This window comes from Empidonax traillii, unplaced genomic scaffold (genome assembly GCF_003031625.1).
Source record: "Empidonax traillii isolate 1590-97213 ecotype Southwest subspecies unplaced genomic scaffold, ASM303162v1 scaffold351:size1117198, whole genome shotgun sequence".
Lineage (NCBI taxonomy): Eukaryota > Metazoa > Chordata > Aves > Passeriformes > Tyrannidae > Empidonax > Empidonax traillii.
This window is the reverse complement of record NW_020955544.1, coordinates 417,678-435,350: the sequence shown is the minus strand read 5'-3', so window position 1 is coordinate 435,350 and position 17,673 is coordinate 417,678. Positions and strand designations below refer to the sequence as shown.

General features: G+C 46.6%; 1 protein-coding gene across 2 annotated transcripts in view; it reads left to right on the top strand.

Annotated features, from left to right (window-relative positions):
* The window catches only part of PRICKLE2 (prickle planar cell polarity protein 2), a 103,884-nt gene that overhangs the window by 32,745 nt on the left and 53,466 nt on the right, over positions 1-17,673 (top strand). Inside the window, exon 1 of one of the 2 annotated variants that reach the window (XM_027892416.1) lies at positions 13,695-13,795. The exons of the other annotated variant lie outside the window; for it this stretch is intronic. The gene's annotated coding sequence lies outside the window, so the exon portion shown is untranslated. Of the gene's footprint in view, positions 1-13,694; positions 13,796-17,673 lie in introns of those variants that run through there. 2 annotated transcript variants of the gene reach the window in all.

The following is a 17,673-nucleotide window of genomic DNA, read 5'->3' as shown; positions in this document are numbered from 1 at the left end:
CCCTTGGGGCACTCGACTGGACTAAGGAACCTTGCATGAACCCTTTTTTATTTTTTTTGTGATTAGTTGGTGAAAACATTGACTTTGTATCTTGCGTGCACTTAAGTTTTGCAATAGGCTACTGGTTTTATACCGTTCCCCACTCTTGAAAAGATTTGCAAGGTGTTAACCATTCATCAGAGATTTACTGTTGAATTCCGTGGTTTTTCAAAGTTCCCAGCAGCTGTTGGCTTTGAATCTTCTAGATACATACTGCAGAAACCACTCTCTTCTACACTAATCATTACAGCAGGGAATATTTTGGCCCCGGCTGCTTTCCAGCGCCATTCGTTACAGCCTGGGTTTGTGCGTTTTGCCACCAGCTGATATCTCAAATATTGATATGCACACAGGTGAACAAAGTCCTTTAGAAATGCCTCTAGCACTGCTGTATGCATCTTAAGACATGAAAATCCAGTCTTTTCCTGTACTATTCTTATACATCATAGCCTTCTGTTGAGTTTTTGAAAGCCAACTGTGCAATTCACATTTTGGCTGTCAATAAAGATGCCCGATGCTTTCCTGCAGTGGCTGTAGAGATTTGTTTTGAGTGTCTCTCTGGATTTCACATGGTTTGATAAACATGCTTAGTCTATCATCCCTCCCTCTCTGTTTCCTGCAGTGATAATGGATTGTAGAAACCTTAATAAGCAAATTCAGGCCAATCCATCAAATAACCAAGTTGAAAGACATCGCGTCTTTCACTCAGCAAACAGATGCAAGATATTAGGGCTGCAAGTCACAGACCTGCGTGAATTTAATAGGGAGGTTCTCATCATTCCCAGGGCCTTTGCCTGGAGTTGTAAAATAAATTATCCTCATTAATTTTAATATTTCATGAAATCTCGCAAAGTGATGGCATTCTGGGCAGATTAATACAAAAGCCATAAAATTCACATGTGCCATATGTTATCTGAGCACCAAATGGGATGCCTGGGATTCTTACCATCGATATCCTTTTGAATTTGGCTTCAGCAGCGATTCATGGCATTCGCGTCCCTGATGAGAACCTCGATAGTGCGAGTGGCATTACTTAGGTGTGCATGTGCTCTGTGCAACTGGTTATTTGATTGTTTTTTGTGGAAAACCACCATACATGGTGTTTGTTGGCTGTTTGAGCTGTGTAAGGTCTGCGTGGTGGCACAGTACCAGCGGCATCAGGCTGATGTGTGGCGAAGTCTCATTCACTCTGGATCAAATATCTGTGCTCAGTTTGCCAGGTGCAATCTGGTGCAATCCTGAGCTCTTTGACAACTCGCTTCCACACTAATGAGCCAGCTCAGGTTCTGCATTAAATCCACCCATACTGTTTTCTCTTCCTGCTGTCAGGCTCCTCACATTTAAACAGCCCTGGCTAAAAGCAGATGAGAGCGTGTCCTCTCTTGGTTCTCCTGACTCTAAAGTTAATTTGGGAAGTGTTGTACTCAGCATTATCAGGTGCTGTTTGTAAACATACAGTATTAAACACAATTGTATTTTGGATATTCCTCCAGAATCATGTCTTTAGAAAGGGACCTGCCAGCTGAGCTTGGGGGAGTTTATTATTATTTTTTTTTAATTCTTCTTTGAAAACCCTACCAGCATCAAGGCTTTGCTGTACCAGCACAATCACAGGCACCGCTTGCTACCTGGCTCTGATTTTGCTCTGCTTCTCCTCATCTGATGCATCTGTTCTTTTACCTCAGACCCATCCATCACTTCTTAGGTCTCAGCCTGTCTCACCCCAGCTAGTTTTTGGAAGGGGGATGCTGTGAGGAGCCTGGGCATTTTGACATGCGGGTCTCCCCAGTGCGCCAGGACCCTCCAGCAGTGCCTGCATCCCCCAGCAGTGGATCTTAGGTCCCCATGCCAGCACTGGTCCCAGTGAGGCAGCTGGGATAACTTATTCCTGCCACTGGCAGCAAAACAACGGTGTGGTTTGGTTGTGTTCACTTGCTGAGGAGTTAAATGCATCCCTGGACAGGGATTTGGGATCCACCCTGAACAGGGGCGTTTTGATTATAATTGTGTTAATGCACTTTTAACCTGGAGGGTATTCTGTGGCTTGCAGAATGGATTTAAAAATCCTGTGCTGCAGACTTTCCTGTGTGCTGGGTTTTAGTACCATTAATGAGGAGCACAAACTGTATGTTTTTCTTTCTCTGTTTGCCGATACTTAACCTAACAGTCTAATGTGCTTAAAATATCCCATGTTCTTCCTAAGGCACCAATACAATTTATTTCCTAAATAGTCAGTTTTCAACTTCTTAGGCTGCTACTATTTCTCTAAAAAGCAGGTCTCATGCTGCCAAAAAAAAAAAAAAAATCCAGATATAGTTATCACTTTGGAAAGAGAGGATTAGTTGGCAACATATTATGGTTTTGTAGTAATAAGCCCACAAGGCATGATTCCTTAGCCCAGTGGAAGTGTAGTTGCTGTTAGACAGTATTTTGTACCCTTTTCATGCGGATTCCATAGCCCTGTAGATGCCCAGGGATGGTCTTGCTGTGTAGGAGAGGAAATCAAGCCCAGCGCTCTGGATTGGCACTGTGAGCTTATGGCCTGACCTGTCTCTCGGACACCTCTTGAGAGAGAAGTCAAAGGTCCCCGTCTAATCAAGGCAGTCCAGGGGCAATGAAAAGCCTGCAGGTGTCTGTGCTGCAGAGTGGGTGTGGGCATTGATGAATAAAGCATTAAAAAGCAAACGGGAGAAAGGCACTGGGACTGAGGTTCAAAACAAAAAACATGTGAAATGTGTGGATAAGAGCATTGCCTCATGATGCCAAACCTGCCTGAATCCCTATTGAGCCACTCGCTGCCTCCTGGCTGGTGAGAGGGGGGGTGAGAGGCCTGTGCTGGGAGGTGAGTGGGCACTCCTCATTGCTGTCAGTGGGAAAGGAGCCTTGTCTGGGACCTCCTCATCTCCTGGGCATCCCTGTTCCCTGAGCATCCTCATCCCCTAGGCGTCTTTTCCAGCCACAGGCTGCCCCAGCAGTGGTCCTCTCCTCTCCAAGCCTTTCTTTGTCCCATTTTTGGTCCGAGATGGGAAGGCAGGAGGCAAAGAAGGGGAAGGCAAAGGCAGGGTTAGGCTTTGTGATGGTGCTACCATGTCGCTGGTGCTGGGCATCTCCCCTGGCCTCATGGCTTGCCCTGCTCTGGCAGGCAGCTCCCTGGAGGGAGCAGAGTCATCAGGAGGGCTGAGGCACGCTCACATTTTCCCTTTGCTGCATGACAGCAGGGTATCACTTTAAATAGGTTTCCTTGATGTGTTTTCCACTCTTCACTATCCCCTTGGGATTTTGGCGTGTCTGAGGCAGGCAGAGCAGGTTTCCTAGGAGAGAGACGGTGCAGCACTGTGCCTGCTCACCCGTCTGTGTCCCCAGTGGCGTGTCACTGGCTGTCTCAGCTCCAGGCGCAACACCGTGACATCCCGCCCTGGTGTTATCCGCCCTCGGTGCTGGAAACCTCATGAGGCTGAGAGAGTGTGGGGGGAAAAAAAAAGATGCAGCTCTGAAAAGGTGGTTACAGATCCCTGCTCTGGGATGAAGATGTTTGTGTTGTGGGGGTGTTGGGAGGAAACTCTCCAACAAGCAGGGAGGAGAGGAGGAGGAGAAGCCATCCGTGGGTCAGGCAGCCCTGGCCACCCCAGAGCTGTTGGAGTTTTTCATCCTTCCCCCTGTCCAGAGACACTGGTTTGGGTTTTCTGGTGGAACCGCTGAGATGGGCTGTTCCCAGCTGGCAGGACACTCAGGGGTTAATCTGGGCATCTTTCCACTCTTTCAGCAGAAGGACAGCAAGTCCTAGCAGTGTTTTGTTTTTAATATTGGTTGGCCAATACAAGAAAAGCAATGTGAGGAAAAAAACCCTCTTCCAGTGACAATATGATTAATTCCTTCTTAAGGAAAAATAAAAAAAAAAAGGGTTGGGTATTTTTTTCTCCTTTTTTTGCCATTACCTAGAGATGGTCTGACAGTAAAGAACCCATGATTAATTGCACCAAAAGAAATATAATAGACACCTTTTCTTGGCACCATCTGAATTTTGTATGATTTTGCTGTTATCTCGTTGGCTCGATGCAGAAAAATTATCTCCAAGGCTGCTGTAAGGGATGTTAACTTCCTTTTCCTTATTACAGATTGATCTTTGATATCTGCTTTTCTCCAGGAGCTCTTTTATTCCCACAAGTGATACAAACCTTTGGCTATTTTCCATATATTGCACTTAAGTAGTTCAATACCTTTGGAAACCCGTATGGGAACATTTAATAAAGACTCGATGATTGCTATGTTTTGAAGGTTATATGATATGAGAAATCATATATTGTTTTAAAAGCTGAATATATCTATGCTGTTGATTTCAGATAAACCAATATTTTTCTAATAAGGCGGAGAAATGATACCTTCTTTTTGTTGTTTATATCCTCCAGTGTGTGAATATTTTTCCATCTGTGGTTTCCAGTTAAATGGATTTTCGGTCTCTCTGAAATTTCTGCTCAAGTCCCAGCAATATTTGCTTAAGAGTAATCAGAGTATTACCCAAATCTCTGTTCAAAGCAACAGTGACCTTAGCAGCGGTAAGCAATAATTGGATTATTTTCAGAGATGTAGGAAGATTCACTGTAATAACAAAAGAAGAAATACCAAATGATAACACCACTTCTCTGCAGCACTGTAAGCTGTGGCACTTTCCATAGGATAGTTTTAATAGCTTAGCATATTATGAATACTGAGTGAGAAAGGCAGAGGCTTGGGGAATAGATGCTGCCTTGCAGTTTGGGGTGATGCATTTGCCTATGGTTTTTTTTTTTCTTAAATCATAGAATGATAAAGGTTGGAGTAGACCTCTGGGACCACAGAGTCCAGCCATCAAGGCAGCACTGCCAAGTCAGGCACTAAACCATATCCACATGCCTTTTTGTTGATTATTGTTATTATCGTCATTATTATTAAAGTACTTTTGTTGGGATGTGGCGCTCTGTATGTATAAAACCTGTACCCAGGGCAGCTCTCACCTGCCTGCATGGTGATTTTCAGTGAGAACTGGCCTCACTCTGATGGTGCAAAGGCAGAGGCCAAAACATCCTGCCTTGATGGTGTGGGACAGCTGAGGCTGAGACACTTAAGTGTCCTGGGTCCGTGCTGTGCACAGCCTGGCCCTGGGTGCAGGAGCAGCATCCCCGTGCAGTGCCAGGCAAATAGCCAGTGAGGTTTCCTCCAGAGAGGCTGAGCTGCTGCAAAGACAAATTGGAAACCATTTGGAAGAGCAAATCCATACCAACCCAGTGTTGAATGAGCGTGATTGCCTCTCTTTCTGCTTTTAATTGTAATGAATTATCTGGCTCGGCACGGCGGGGTGCCGAGACTCTTGGCTGAAACTTGTGTAATTCACGTAAGTGTTTACACAAAAGCCAAGTAAATGTTAAGCTTCCTACAGATTCCAGTACACATGAAGCCTTGTTTGTATTCAGTTTGGGAGACTGGTGGAAGCAAAGCAGCCCATACGGCTGTGAGTTTGAGCAGGGAACGTGTGTGTATGTGAACACACATGCACGTCTTTTGTGGCACTTGGGGACGTGGTTTAGTGGTGGACTTGGCAGTGCTAGTTAATGGGGTGGGCTCAGTAATCTTAGAGGACTTTTCCACTCTATATGATTCTATGATTCTGGGAATTGCGCATGTTAAAATAAAATTTTTTACCTTTAACTTTCCCTGGAGTGGGTTTTGCAGAGACCTGCCTGGTTACCTCCAAAAAAAAAAAAAGAATTCTGTATAGTTTTGGTTTATTAAGAGAAGCTCAAGGGCACAGGGGAGTTTTTGCTGCTTGACCACTAAAAAAAGAGACTTGCGCCATCGAGGCTACCGGTGTCCTTTGAAGTCTCCCATGTGCCCACATCATGCTTCTAATTACTGCAAATGAGCCTTCTGCAGCCCAGGCTGCTGTGTAATTCTAACCAAGGCTGCTTGCCAGATGGGATCCCTCCCAGGCAAGACCTTGGCAGTGTCTGTCCCCACGATGGTGACAGGGAGCACGTTACGTGAGCAGGATGAGATGTTGGTCCTGACCTGTGGTGGCAGCTGGTTGTGGAGCAGAGGTCCCTGAGCTTGTCTGTGCCCTGGTGCATTGAGAAGTGACCCTTGGCAATAGTGCAGCATTTGGCTGTGCAGAGCACCAGGTCTCTTGGCTTCCCTTTGACCTGAGAGGAGCTGAAATTTGGGATGCTGCACGTCAGCCAAGCCCTTGTTGTTATCCTGATGGGAACAGGTTTGCTTTGAAACAGCAAAACCAAACCGGGCTGTTGGAGATTTTTGTATTAAGACAATTCCCTGGGCACAGTGCAGCCAGGAGATCTCTATACCTGGATGTAATTATTTTTAGAAAGCACGTTTAGGCGCATAATGACCTCATTACCATGCCAGTTGCAGCCCCTGCCTGTTTAAGAGTATTTAATTGTTTTCATTCCCTGAGCACAGCCGTTTTAGTGCACAGGGCAGAAGCAGGAGAGGAAGGCAGGTTGTGTGACTGGAAACAATAAGGATGCTGAGGCAGAAATTGAAGCACTTGTCTGGAAGCATCCCTGTAAGAATCCCTCCCCAAAGCATCCCAATACTCAAAGGAAGCTGCAGTGTTTTGGAACCCTTTCCTCCACAGAGGAGAGGCAGCTTCTCCCCTTGCCTTCCGAGGAGTCACAATTTTTTCCTCTCTTAGGCTTTTCTATTGAAAAAAAAAAAATGTTTGAAAGGCAACCCAAGCTCCCCTTCATCATATGTCTGGAAGCTGGGGACTGAGGAGAAGGATTGAGAATGTACACACTGCCCCTTCTCAACTGCTCTCCAAGGATTTCTGTCATGCCTGTTTGTCTCCTCACTGCTCTTGTGCAAGAAAGAATGTATAAAAACAGGTAAAAGAAAGAGGAAAGGAGAGGGAAAAAAAAGACTTATGTTTCTCTGGCAGTGGTTTCCTAAGGAGCTGTGATTATTCAGCAGCAGTGGAAAAATATACAGAAGATGTAAATAATCTTCAGGATTATGCTAAAGCCAAGCTTCAGTCATTTTCGTGGAAAAATAATGCATGAGGTCTGTTCATTTAATAATGATCAAGCAGAATTTCTTTAGAGCTTCTTATATTTTCATGAAAAGGATCAGTTGTCTTGAAGAGAAATGGTAATTCTGGTATCTACAAATACCCTTTTGCTTGGGAAGTGTGGGGTTCAGGTTCATGATTGGGCTTTTTCTTACTGCTTGCTTTTTATGATACTCATGTACATTCACATCTGTGGTTACACACTAAAATCATCAAAAGCAAAGGGTTGGTTTATCGTGAAATAGCAAAGCATGGCTGTACTTGGCGGTGTAGGCTCTACTGAGATAAAAACATGACATGATTTTTAGCTTTCCCTGTGTTTATGTTCTGTGCCAGAGGTACTTCAGTGATTTTGCAAAGTGTGTGTATACATTGCAATCAGGTTTTCAAAAAAAAAAAAAAAAATCACAGTATCTTTCAAAATCTACACAAATCTTGCTTACCCTGCTGGGCTTAATTTTAAACTATTGAGTTTATTGTTCAAGGAGGAAAAAATGGGTTTGTTGTGTGCTGTATTTAATCAAGTGCAGCAAAAAACTTTCACAGGCATCGTTCGTCTTCGCAAGCCAATTTTTGTTTCCATTTTAGTTGTAGAAAAATCTTGCCCTAGTAAAATAAACTCATTTATTGTGCAGATCCGATGGCACCAAGATTACAGCTGCTGGCAGGTATCGGCTGGTTTATAGGGACACTCCCCATATGGATTTTTGGTTTTATGGGATTTCAGTGTTGAGAACTGTGTGTTTAATCACTGTAGAATTGCCAGGAGCCAGGGATTTAGGGATGCCTGGAAATAAGGGAAAGTGCACGGCGCCCCCATTGCAGCTTCCAAAACGCGAGATGTGCTGCAGAATGCTGAGGCTGCTGGATTTCCAGCAATGTCGGGGTTTAGGATGCTCATACATTCTGAGACAGCTTTTATCCTTCACATCCATCCTCCCTCCCGGGAAGCCCCATCCATGGTGGAAGCAAGAGGTGGTTAACCTGGGTGTGATCAAGCAGTTGCTGCCACCAGGAGCGGAGGAGGTAAGGGAAATGTCCACCATGGCTCGTGGCAAGGAACCACTCGGTCCCGCAGCCAAGTGTGTCTCTTGTGTGGGGTACAGCCAGGGTTACACTTCCCAGCAGACAAGGCTGCAGCTTCAGTGTCTGCCGTGGGGAAGCCTGTTGACTGCAACTGCTGAACATTTTAGTATTTAATGAAGACTTGAAGAAATGTCATGATTCATCAGTCTGGGCTTCGGTGGCCTGTGGGTAGTTCAGAATGTGCTTTGGCCGTGGCAGGGGCCACACATGCAAGCAGCCAGCGAGGTGCCTGGCTGGCAGTAGCCTGAGCAACAGGCATCCTCACTTGTGCAAATTTTGGGCAGACAGGCATGAAAATGCATGTCCTGGGAGTGGCGTTAGTAAAAATACTTGGCTTTGTGTGAGACAGCCCTTTGCGTGGGGGAGATGCTCTGATTTATTGGTGCAGGAGCTCATCAAGGTGGGACAGTGTAGCTCACATTGCTCGAGAAAAATCCCAGTCATCACCACCCAAAGACCTCTCTGGGGTTTGTTTCCAGCAGCCCTTAATTCAGGAAGCAGTTTCTGTCACTCCAGGTTCAGTCACAGGCAAAGAACTGGCTGAGGGAGAAAGATGTGATGTGTCCTAAGCTGCAGGAAGGGAGTTGATGGTATTTTTCATAATTTGAAGCATTAAAACTATAATCTTCCAGTTCTGTTACGGAGCATCCTGGCTGTCTCATATATCTGTGGGCTCCTACAGCAATATATTCTTCTCCAGGTTCACACACGCCGGGGTGGTGGCTTGTAAGCTATTCTGGCAATACAAAAGAAAAAAAAAAAAGCTGGGAAGGGGGCAGGGAGGCGATGTGATGCCAAGTAGAACAGCTCTGTCTTACCCGCCTCGAAGAGAAATCATCGAATGCTGAAGGAGACAGGCTCCATCGCGCAGATTAATGTACAGTGTTTGAAAGCAGCCAAAAAACATTTTATACACACAAGGCGAGGCTGGAAGGAGCTGGGTGTCTCTGCAGAAGCCATTCCTTTCCCTAAGAGGGCATTAAAAAAAAAAAAAAAAAAAAGAGGGAGTACAGAGGTCTCCAGGAGCACTCAGCCACTCAGGCAGTTTAATTGGCTGAATGTAGAGCTTTACAGTTGGGATTAATATGGATATTTCTTAATAATGTGTTACCTTGTCAGGAGTTTCGGGGTCAGGACTGCAAGGGTGCGCAGTGCTTGCAATGAAAGTTCCTGCCTTTCCTTCTGGTTTTTATTATTACAGTGGCTCCCAACGGTGCATATTGAAAGGAAGATGTTGTTAAGTTGGTTTCTTCATTTCTTCCTGTGCAACCAGTGAAAAAAGTGGAAAGGTGAGGGGAAGAACGGTCTGTAGAGGTTGGCACATCGTGGGTTGGCTCACGGGTCCAGGCTGGCATTGACCTGCACACCAGGGCGTGCAGCATATCAACGTAAACATGGAGAGAGCTCAAACCTAAGCAAATTCCACCAGAAAGCAAATAAAAGAAGTGATTTAGCAGTGCTGGAGGTGGTTTAAAAGGACCTGCGACCATTAGCATTTTTACAAGCATTTTTCAGCTGGTCTTACTGCCTTTTATCTCTGTGGGTCTCCTCTGAGTGACCACCAGCACAGGGATGCCTGCAGGGAGGAGGCTGTTCTCCTGTGCCCCCGCTCCCAGCTACCTGAGGGATGTCTGCTGCTGTTGTTGAGGGTTATTTTGCTGCTTCTGTTCGTCTCCTTTTTTTTTCCTTCTTTTTCTCACCTCCCCTCCTCTCCCCTCCTGGTAATTTCAGAGGGGGTTGTGGGAAGCCCACCTCCTTGATCAGCACACATAATTGCCAGCAGCCCTAATGGGATACGCTCAGAAGAAGGTTTCTCTAATTTCCCTGTGCTCCTGCCTGCCCTTGCCCCTCTCCAGGAGTGATTGCCTCCACAGCTTTATAATCAACATCTCTCCCAGTGCAGAGAGGTTCCTGTGCCTGGAGCCACCACAGAGCAGTGAGGCTGAAGCTTTCCCCACTCTCTATAAAGCCATTAGCGGCACAACAGCGAGCAGCAAGTGCACAGCTGATAAAAGTCTCAGTGAGGCGCTTGCTGCTATAATGATTGTCTCTCATGCATAGATAATTTTGATAGAGTTGGACTTCCGAAGCCCACTGTCATCGAGGTGGAGTGAGCTGACCTGTTAATCGTAAGAGGAATTAATGAGAATTACAGCTGGTGGAGGCCCCCTCTCTGAAGAGCTGGTTCGGGGCGTAGCACTGGAGGGGAATTTAAAAATGAAGCAGTGTGTGTTGTCCTTGGAGCTGCAGATAAAGTGGCAGCGAGTGAGCTCCCAGGGGAGAAGGGAGGTGTGGAGGAGATAAACTCCAGGAGCACAAACACCAGATTAACAGCCTTATTCTGAGCATGAGCACACGTACATTTTCATTGCATCCACTTGGTAATTAATGGAGACTTTTAATTTAACCAAGAGGGAGACCAGAGCCACCAGGATTTGCAGCCTTTCTGGTGTTTTGTTTGTACCCAAAGAAGACCCAGGTGAGATGTCCTGCATTACCTCTCTTGATGGTGCTCCTGTGGTGTAAGTTGTTTTAGCACTTATGACTTGAAGTGAGCTGAAATTCAAAGGATCCCTGCTCATGCTTTTCCCCTCCTGAGGTCCTGGCTGTCTCCAGATATTATCAAACAGATACTCCACCAAGCATTTCCTTCAAGTTTTCTTTTTAGAATAAGTTTCTTTTAAAATGCTATATATCCATGTAGTCTGCAAAGACTAGAAGAATAGCTTATCTCATCCATACAGAAGACCCATACAGTCTTTAAATATGCTTTATACTGGTGCTTTTCAAAGGAAGGGTTGATTGCCTGGTCTTAAATAACCAAAATGTGGTCCTTGCGTGCCTGAGCATATGTGCACAAGAGCTGTCTGATGAGTAGTCAGAGAGGCTGCCCAGACAGACTGTCCTTAAGAATTTATGAAGAATAACACAGCAAGTTGCACTGAAATACTGTTGTCATTGTGCATTCCAAATGCACATATCAAGGGTATGGAGGAAAGGACAGCAATTAGTCAGTCCTGTTAATAATGAGCATGTTGCTGGGAAGGGAAAAACGATGATAGAATGGTTTCTTCTGTAACAGTAAAAGGAAGATAAATGACATTTGGTCGATTCCATGTGTGCATTTGAGGAGTTTTTAAAAGTCTTTTTACCAGTTTGTGGAGTAATTGATAGGGAGGAGGGGCAGGTTTTCCGCAGAACTAGCAGCAGGCTTGTACTTTGGGAAACATGATGAAGTTGTCTTCCTCCTGGTTAGCTGGAGAGAGAAGCCCTGAACAAAGGTGATGTCCTTCCCCAGCACAGGCACTGGTGGGACCTTGGGCATCACTGTGCTATGGCAGCCAAGGAGGAGTTTTTCTGTCCACGTTGGCTCTCTCCAGCAGCAGTGGGATTCCCCATTTCCCTGTTGAGCAGCAATGGTCCTGCCAGTGCATGGGGAACAGCACGACCAGAGAGGAGGGACTGGTCTGCAAAGAAAGAGCTGTTCTGTGAGCAGCTGAGCAGGTATCTGGAGCTGATTGTCCTGAGCAGCAGCAGCGGTGCTGTGTGATGGTGCTTTGCTGTGGCAGAGCAACGTGGGTTAGGACCCAAATCCCACAGCCTGAGCACATTGTAAAGGAAACAGGGACACAACCTTTGCCTGAAGTTCTACCACACAATTGCAAATGAGGGTGTGAAAGAATACATATTCAGGAATAGGGGAGCACCTCTCCTGAATAATTAATTTTGGGACCTTCAGGATGTCATTTAAGGATTTAAGACCAGGAAACAAAGTACATTGCACTGCTCTTCTGTTGCTATCCCTGGCTCGGCTGAGGTTGGCACTGGATGGCATGTGGGTGGCTCTAGCTCTGTGTTTCTTATGGAGAAGCTCAGAAAGTCTCTGTTTTCTGTCCCATGTCTAGTGATGAGGTGCTCACCTACTGAACTACCCAGGTTAAATAACGCAGCGAGGAAAGATCAGACTTGCAGAGGAGGGTAGGGAGAATATATTTTGGGTATTCTGTCAGTCAGCTTGACACTAATTGGTTGCAGTAAGTAATCGTTCTCCATGTAAATTAGACTCCAATTTCCTCTGTAGTCTGTCTGTTTGCTGTGTGGGCTTCGGTCTCTAATTAGGCTCTCACGTGGCAAACCTGGTTTGTAAGCTGCTTTTGTTCCTGGAGAGCCAGGCTCAGCCTTCCCCGAGGCTGCCCGCACTCTTCTAGCCCCACTCCCAAGTGAGATGGTTCTTAGATCAACACTGCCAAGTTCTAAATTCTTCTTCTAATGTATGTTTTGATTATTTCTATATTTAAAGCTTGCAGCGGTGGAGGGGACTAGAATGCAAAGGAGGTTATTGGGCTTACAATGGGAATACCCCTAAAAAGCACTTCCTCTGTGTTCCTTGAAGCCCTGCTCCCTCCTCCATGAATAGACCTCATTGAATTGCTAGCCTGTGCGAGGGCTGGGGCAGCTTGCCCACATCTGGATCCTGCTGCCTGTCCGCCGGGACACCTGGAGCGCAGACCACTGGCTCCCCCCTCGCTCGAGGTGGCTGTGTGTGTGCATTCAGAGCTCACCCAGGCGCCGGCCCACGCCCTGGAGCTGCTCCAGGGTTGCACATCTGTAACCGAGTGCAGGAATGTGCTGTTGCACGAGAGGCTTTTATCCCTGACTGTCCGTTGTCTGCGGATGAAGGCAGGATTCCAGGTCGCTGCCTGCAGCAGGCAGCTGCCCGTGGTGTAGCCCTTTGCTTTCTGACCCACTGCCAGCAGACCCAGTGTAGCCCGAGTGTCAAAAGTGAGCATCGCAGCCACGCATCTAGATTAGTGTATACGGAGAAAGACGTATCCTACAGTCAGTGTCTGCACCAGGCTGAAAAAAGAAGGCAAACCATATGTTTTGGCCAGCCAGGCTGTTTGCCAGCAGTGCTTTATGATTCAGTAGAGTACCTTTGTGAAATTCAGTATAACTTTAGGAACCATGTGCTGACTGTTTCTGCAAACCTCCTCCATACGTGTTACAGTCCTACCCCAGATGTGACAGCGGTACCAGCAGGCGTTCTGACAAACACTGGTTTTATTGGCATCCTGATATTTACCTTCCTGACTTTTGATCCGGTGATACAGGCAGAGAGTTGCCTGCTTTCTTCAGTGCTCTCACACAGCTGTGGTCTCCTCCAAGTAGGTAGATAAGAAATTTTTTTGGGGAGAACGAGTGAAGCAAATTGCGAGAGGTTTGTGGGGTTTTGTTTTTTTTTTGTTACTGCTTCTCTTCATGTGATTTGTATACTGGCAAGGTAACTTTGCTTTCATACTGCTAGTCAAAGCTGGAAGGGATGTTGGCTCCGCAAAGAGCTACATTTGGGTAAAGGGACAGGATTGGATCAGGGCTTAAGATTTTCTCCAATAAGCTAAAACTGCGGTGGGCGTCGCTCCGCCAGCCGGGGCAGCCGGCAGGGACCTGCCCTCCCCAGATGACCGCAGCCGCTGCTGGGGCGCAGGCAGCCCCCGAGCCCGGGCACTGCCACCCCCGGAGGATGCCCCACAGTGCGTCCTGCCCGTCCTTCCCTCTCCTCTCGCCCGTTCCGTGGGGGTTTTCCAGCGTGTGAATGCCTGTTTAGCCAGGGTAAGTAATCGCACCCGATTTATAGCATCTGAAAGTATAAGCCGCTTTAATGCTGTACAAATGTTTGCATTAGGAAATGATTTTCTTTTTTAGCCCCTGATTGCTGCCTGCCCTTTGCAAGCACTGGCTCTCGGTGCAGGCAGAGCCCAGGGGCAGGCAGGGGCTGCCGGGGGACCAGGCACAGCCCCACCATCCCCCCAGGAGCAGGGATGTGCTGTATCTTCTGCTAATATCTGAACTAATATCTGGACACAGGAAAACTTTTCCTTGATGCAAACATGACTTCTGTCACCAGCCCCTGAGCTGCTCTTGCTTTTTCACTCTGTTGAAAAACCCCTGAAGAGTAAAACCCTGCGGGAGGCTGGAGCTTATCTTCAGCTCCGGGTTTCCAAACGTGCTGTGTGTCTTCTCAGCTGTTGCAAGGATTTGTGTGGAATGACAAAATGCGAATTTTGTACCTTTGGCAGCTGTGTTTAATGCAGGATAAAGGGGTATTTTTAACTTTGGGATGTTGGATTTCTTATGCCTTTGTTAGCATGAATTCAGGGGAAAAAGTCCAATTTTCTTTCAGGCAAAACAAAGGCTTCTTTTGAAGGAAACAAAGTCTTTTAAGTACTTAATCAACTTGCTGAATTCAATTGCTTTAGGATAATTTAGGAATTAAACAGAAGAAGGCTGTGTTAGTAACAAACCACAGTTATAGTTGGAAACAAGGATTTATTCCTGCTGGAGAGGCAGAGGAGCCCACAGTCTGTGGATGTCAACTCTGGGCAGAGCTCCTGGGGCTGTTTGCTGGGCAGGGGGGTTTAACAGCTTCCTCTGTTTGCCTTTCTTTAGGCAGTGCAAATTATTTGTGTGCTTTAGGATTCCTTCCCTCTTTCAGCAGATGTTTTATCTATGCAACTGGTGGAGTAATTAGAGAGAGAGACGTGGCAGTGCTGTGCAAACACCCCCTTGGGGGGGGGGTAGAGAAATCCTGGAGTCCATCCCCAGGGGCAGCTGGCTGAGGAGCACATTTGGCACAAGAAACCTAAAGCAAAATTAATATGGCCAAACTTTATTTCTGCAATAGGGGTTGTTCTCCCCACTGCCAAAAACAGGCAGGGGTTGCATCCCGGGGCAGAAGACTCTGCTGCTGCTTACGGGGAATTTCTCTCAACACGCAAATCATTCACTTGGGATTTTTGCAGCAGCGGCTGGGGATGATTAAATGTTCAGTCTGTGAGAAATTACCAAGAGATTTGAGTGTTTTCTTCAGTGGCTTTGGCACCAGCAATGGGGTGACATTGCTGGAAGCTCCCCCCACGTGGATTGGGCTGTCCGTACGTTTTGGAGGCTCCAGTTCCACAAGAATGTTTTTGCTCTGCTACCATTTAAATAATGGCAGCAACATGCTGCTTCCTCTAATGATCTTGATTAAGTTATTGGTTATTTCCTTAATTAGCTACTTCATCTACTTACACCTTAAATGAGTCTGTTTGTTCACCCTGAGGAGGGGGAAAAAAAGTTCCTGCTTTTTCTCTTTTAAAAGGTTTTTTTTTTTCCTCTCCAGAAGGCAGCTGTCATCTTAAGTCAGTAAGGGAGCTCAGGTGATCTGGCTTCCCTGCTGCTGCTGCTGCATCAGGGTTCTGGTGGTGGTTGGCAGTAGAAATGTGCTGGCATCTGTGGCTCTGACTCCCAGAGATGGTTGTTGGTGCTTCCCATGGGCTGGCTCTCCTGGCAGCCGTGAATTTGAAATGAGAGAGTGTAGATGTTTGGTTTTTCCTGGCATCAGTGTTATGCAAACAAATGAAGTAAGTTGAAGTGGTCTTCTGAAAGCTCTCTTTGTGTGTATCCACTGGACTGGGGCTGGGATGGTATCTCAGGGGCAGTTCTGAAGGGGATAATGCATCTTTCAATCCTCAGTGGCCTTTAAATTTCCCATGTATTAGCATATGGCACTGTGTTGACCACCCAGGGTCTCTCCACAACACTTCAAAAGCAACCTCTCCTGCTGGCACCAGTTCTTCACCAGTATTTCCCCACACACTTTATTTGCTGCCCTTTTTCCTGATTCTCAAAGAGGCCCAAATGTTTCTCTGTGGAGACTCCTTGTGATACACGTGGCAGCAGCCCGTGCTTCAGACCAGCCTATTTGTTCCTTTTTTTGTACAGTTTATTACTCCTAATGATATTCCCCTCCTTAGCCTTGACTTCACACCCTCCCCGGCACAGAACTCGCTGAAACACGTATTGTGTAATGAACCTGCTTCCATATATAAATTGGAGAGACAGGAGCTGGGGCTCTCCCAGCTAAAATGGAACTAAGTGCTTACCCTCCAGTTACATTGTAGCACCCGTGCCAAAAAATCATGTATTTGGGAGGAATTACCAAAAGTTCTGACGTGCGCAAGCTTTAGTGCTTTGAGTCTCTTGCATTTTTAGCACTTTGGCGTGAATTTGGGCTGTACGGCTTTGCTCTCTCAGAGGAAACGTTTCCCATGGCCCAGAGCATCGCCCTGCGGCGCAGAACCACAGGCAGCAGCACAAACGTGTCTCCAGCACCAGCACTCGCTCCAGCCGGGACGTGCTTGGATGGCAGCACTCGAAATCCCACGTGTCACGTTTGGCAGCCTGCACAAACCCCAAACCTGGCGCTGCCAGCCCTGGCTGACTCTCGGTGCTCAGCGTTATTCTTGTGCTCTGGGGTGTCCCAGGGGAATTGGAGCTCTCAGTTTGGTTTGCAAAATAGCTGAGGGTTGGTGGGAAGGACTCAAATACATCAATTCTAGCGGCCCAGAAAACAATGTCCTAGTATTTCTGTATCACGATGCCTAAATGATTGTTGTGACGTTACAAATGCAGCTGTGGCGGATCTTGTGGTCAGCTGTGCTTTGCACACCGGGGGGGAGCGTCACCAATGTAGCAATGCCTCTGGGTGATCTGTGTTCCCTTCCACGTCTGTCCTGGATTGCTTGTGTAACCTCAGACAAATCATGGACATCCTCCAAGTTGCAGATGGAGGGAAGCAGCAGAGTTCCTGTTGCAGCTGTTCAGGGGTTGGTGCCAGAGCAGAGCCAGCCCCAGGGTGGTACTCAGGGATGCCCATATCTGGACAGTACCTGCAGTGAACCCCTGTTGTGGCCAGGACCTCCAAATGCAATGGAAAAAGATAATAAAACCAGACAAATAACTGCGCTCAAGAAGAAAGAATATTGTTGACTTGTCCCCTCTGCTTTTCTTTCTCTGCTGATCCTGGGAGAGGAGGTAGCCGAGAGGAAATACTTGCTCTGACAGGGTTCGACCTCTCTTTACATTCCTTGGAAATCTGTGTTTGGATTTTGCCCTGTTGGTGTTGGTTTATGCAGTGATGTTTCCTGCAGCTCGATTGCATGGGTGTAGTTCCAACTCTTGGTATTTTGTGCAAAGATAAAAAAGAAAGAAAGATGGGCCTGAGTAATGAGGTGGCTATTTAATCACAGCAGGACTTGCAGGAAAATGTGCATTAAATATTTATGGGACGGTATTCATTAACATTTTCACTCTGTTGGCACTGGGCAGTGCAAGAAAGCTGTCGAGAGAATTGGACTCTGTGTTACACAGCCACAGACCTGGAAAGGGCTGCAGCAGGGGAGAGGCATGAACGCTGGCTTTGTTACCAGATGAGTCCCTTGTAGCTGGCATTGCTTTTGGAGTTGCAGCAGTAAGCAGGATTTCGGTAGTTTCACTTACAGTTCTCAAAATGCTCACAGTAAATATTTTAGGTCTGATTTTTCCGGCTGCCGTGTCTGATGTGAGTGCAAGTGGCTGACACTGAACCCCTGGTTCACAGGCAGGCAATTAGAGAGATAAGCCTAAGTGACTTCATGTGTCTCCTTTTTAGATTGCTCCAGTCTGAG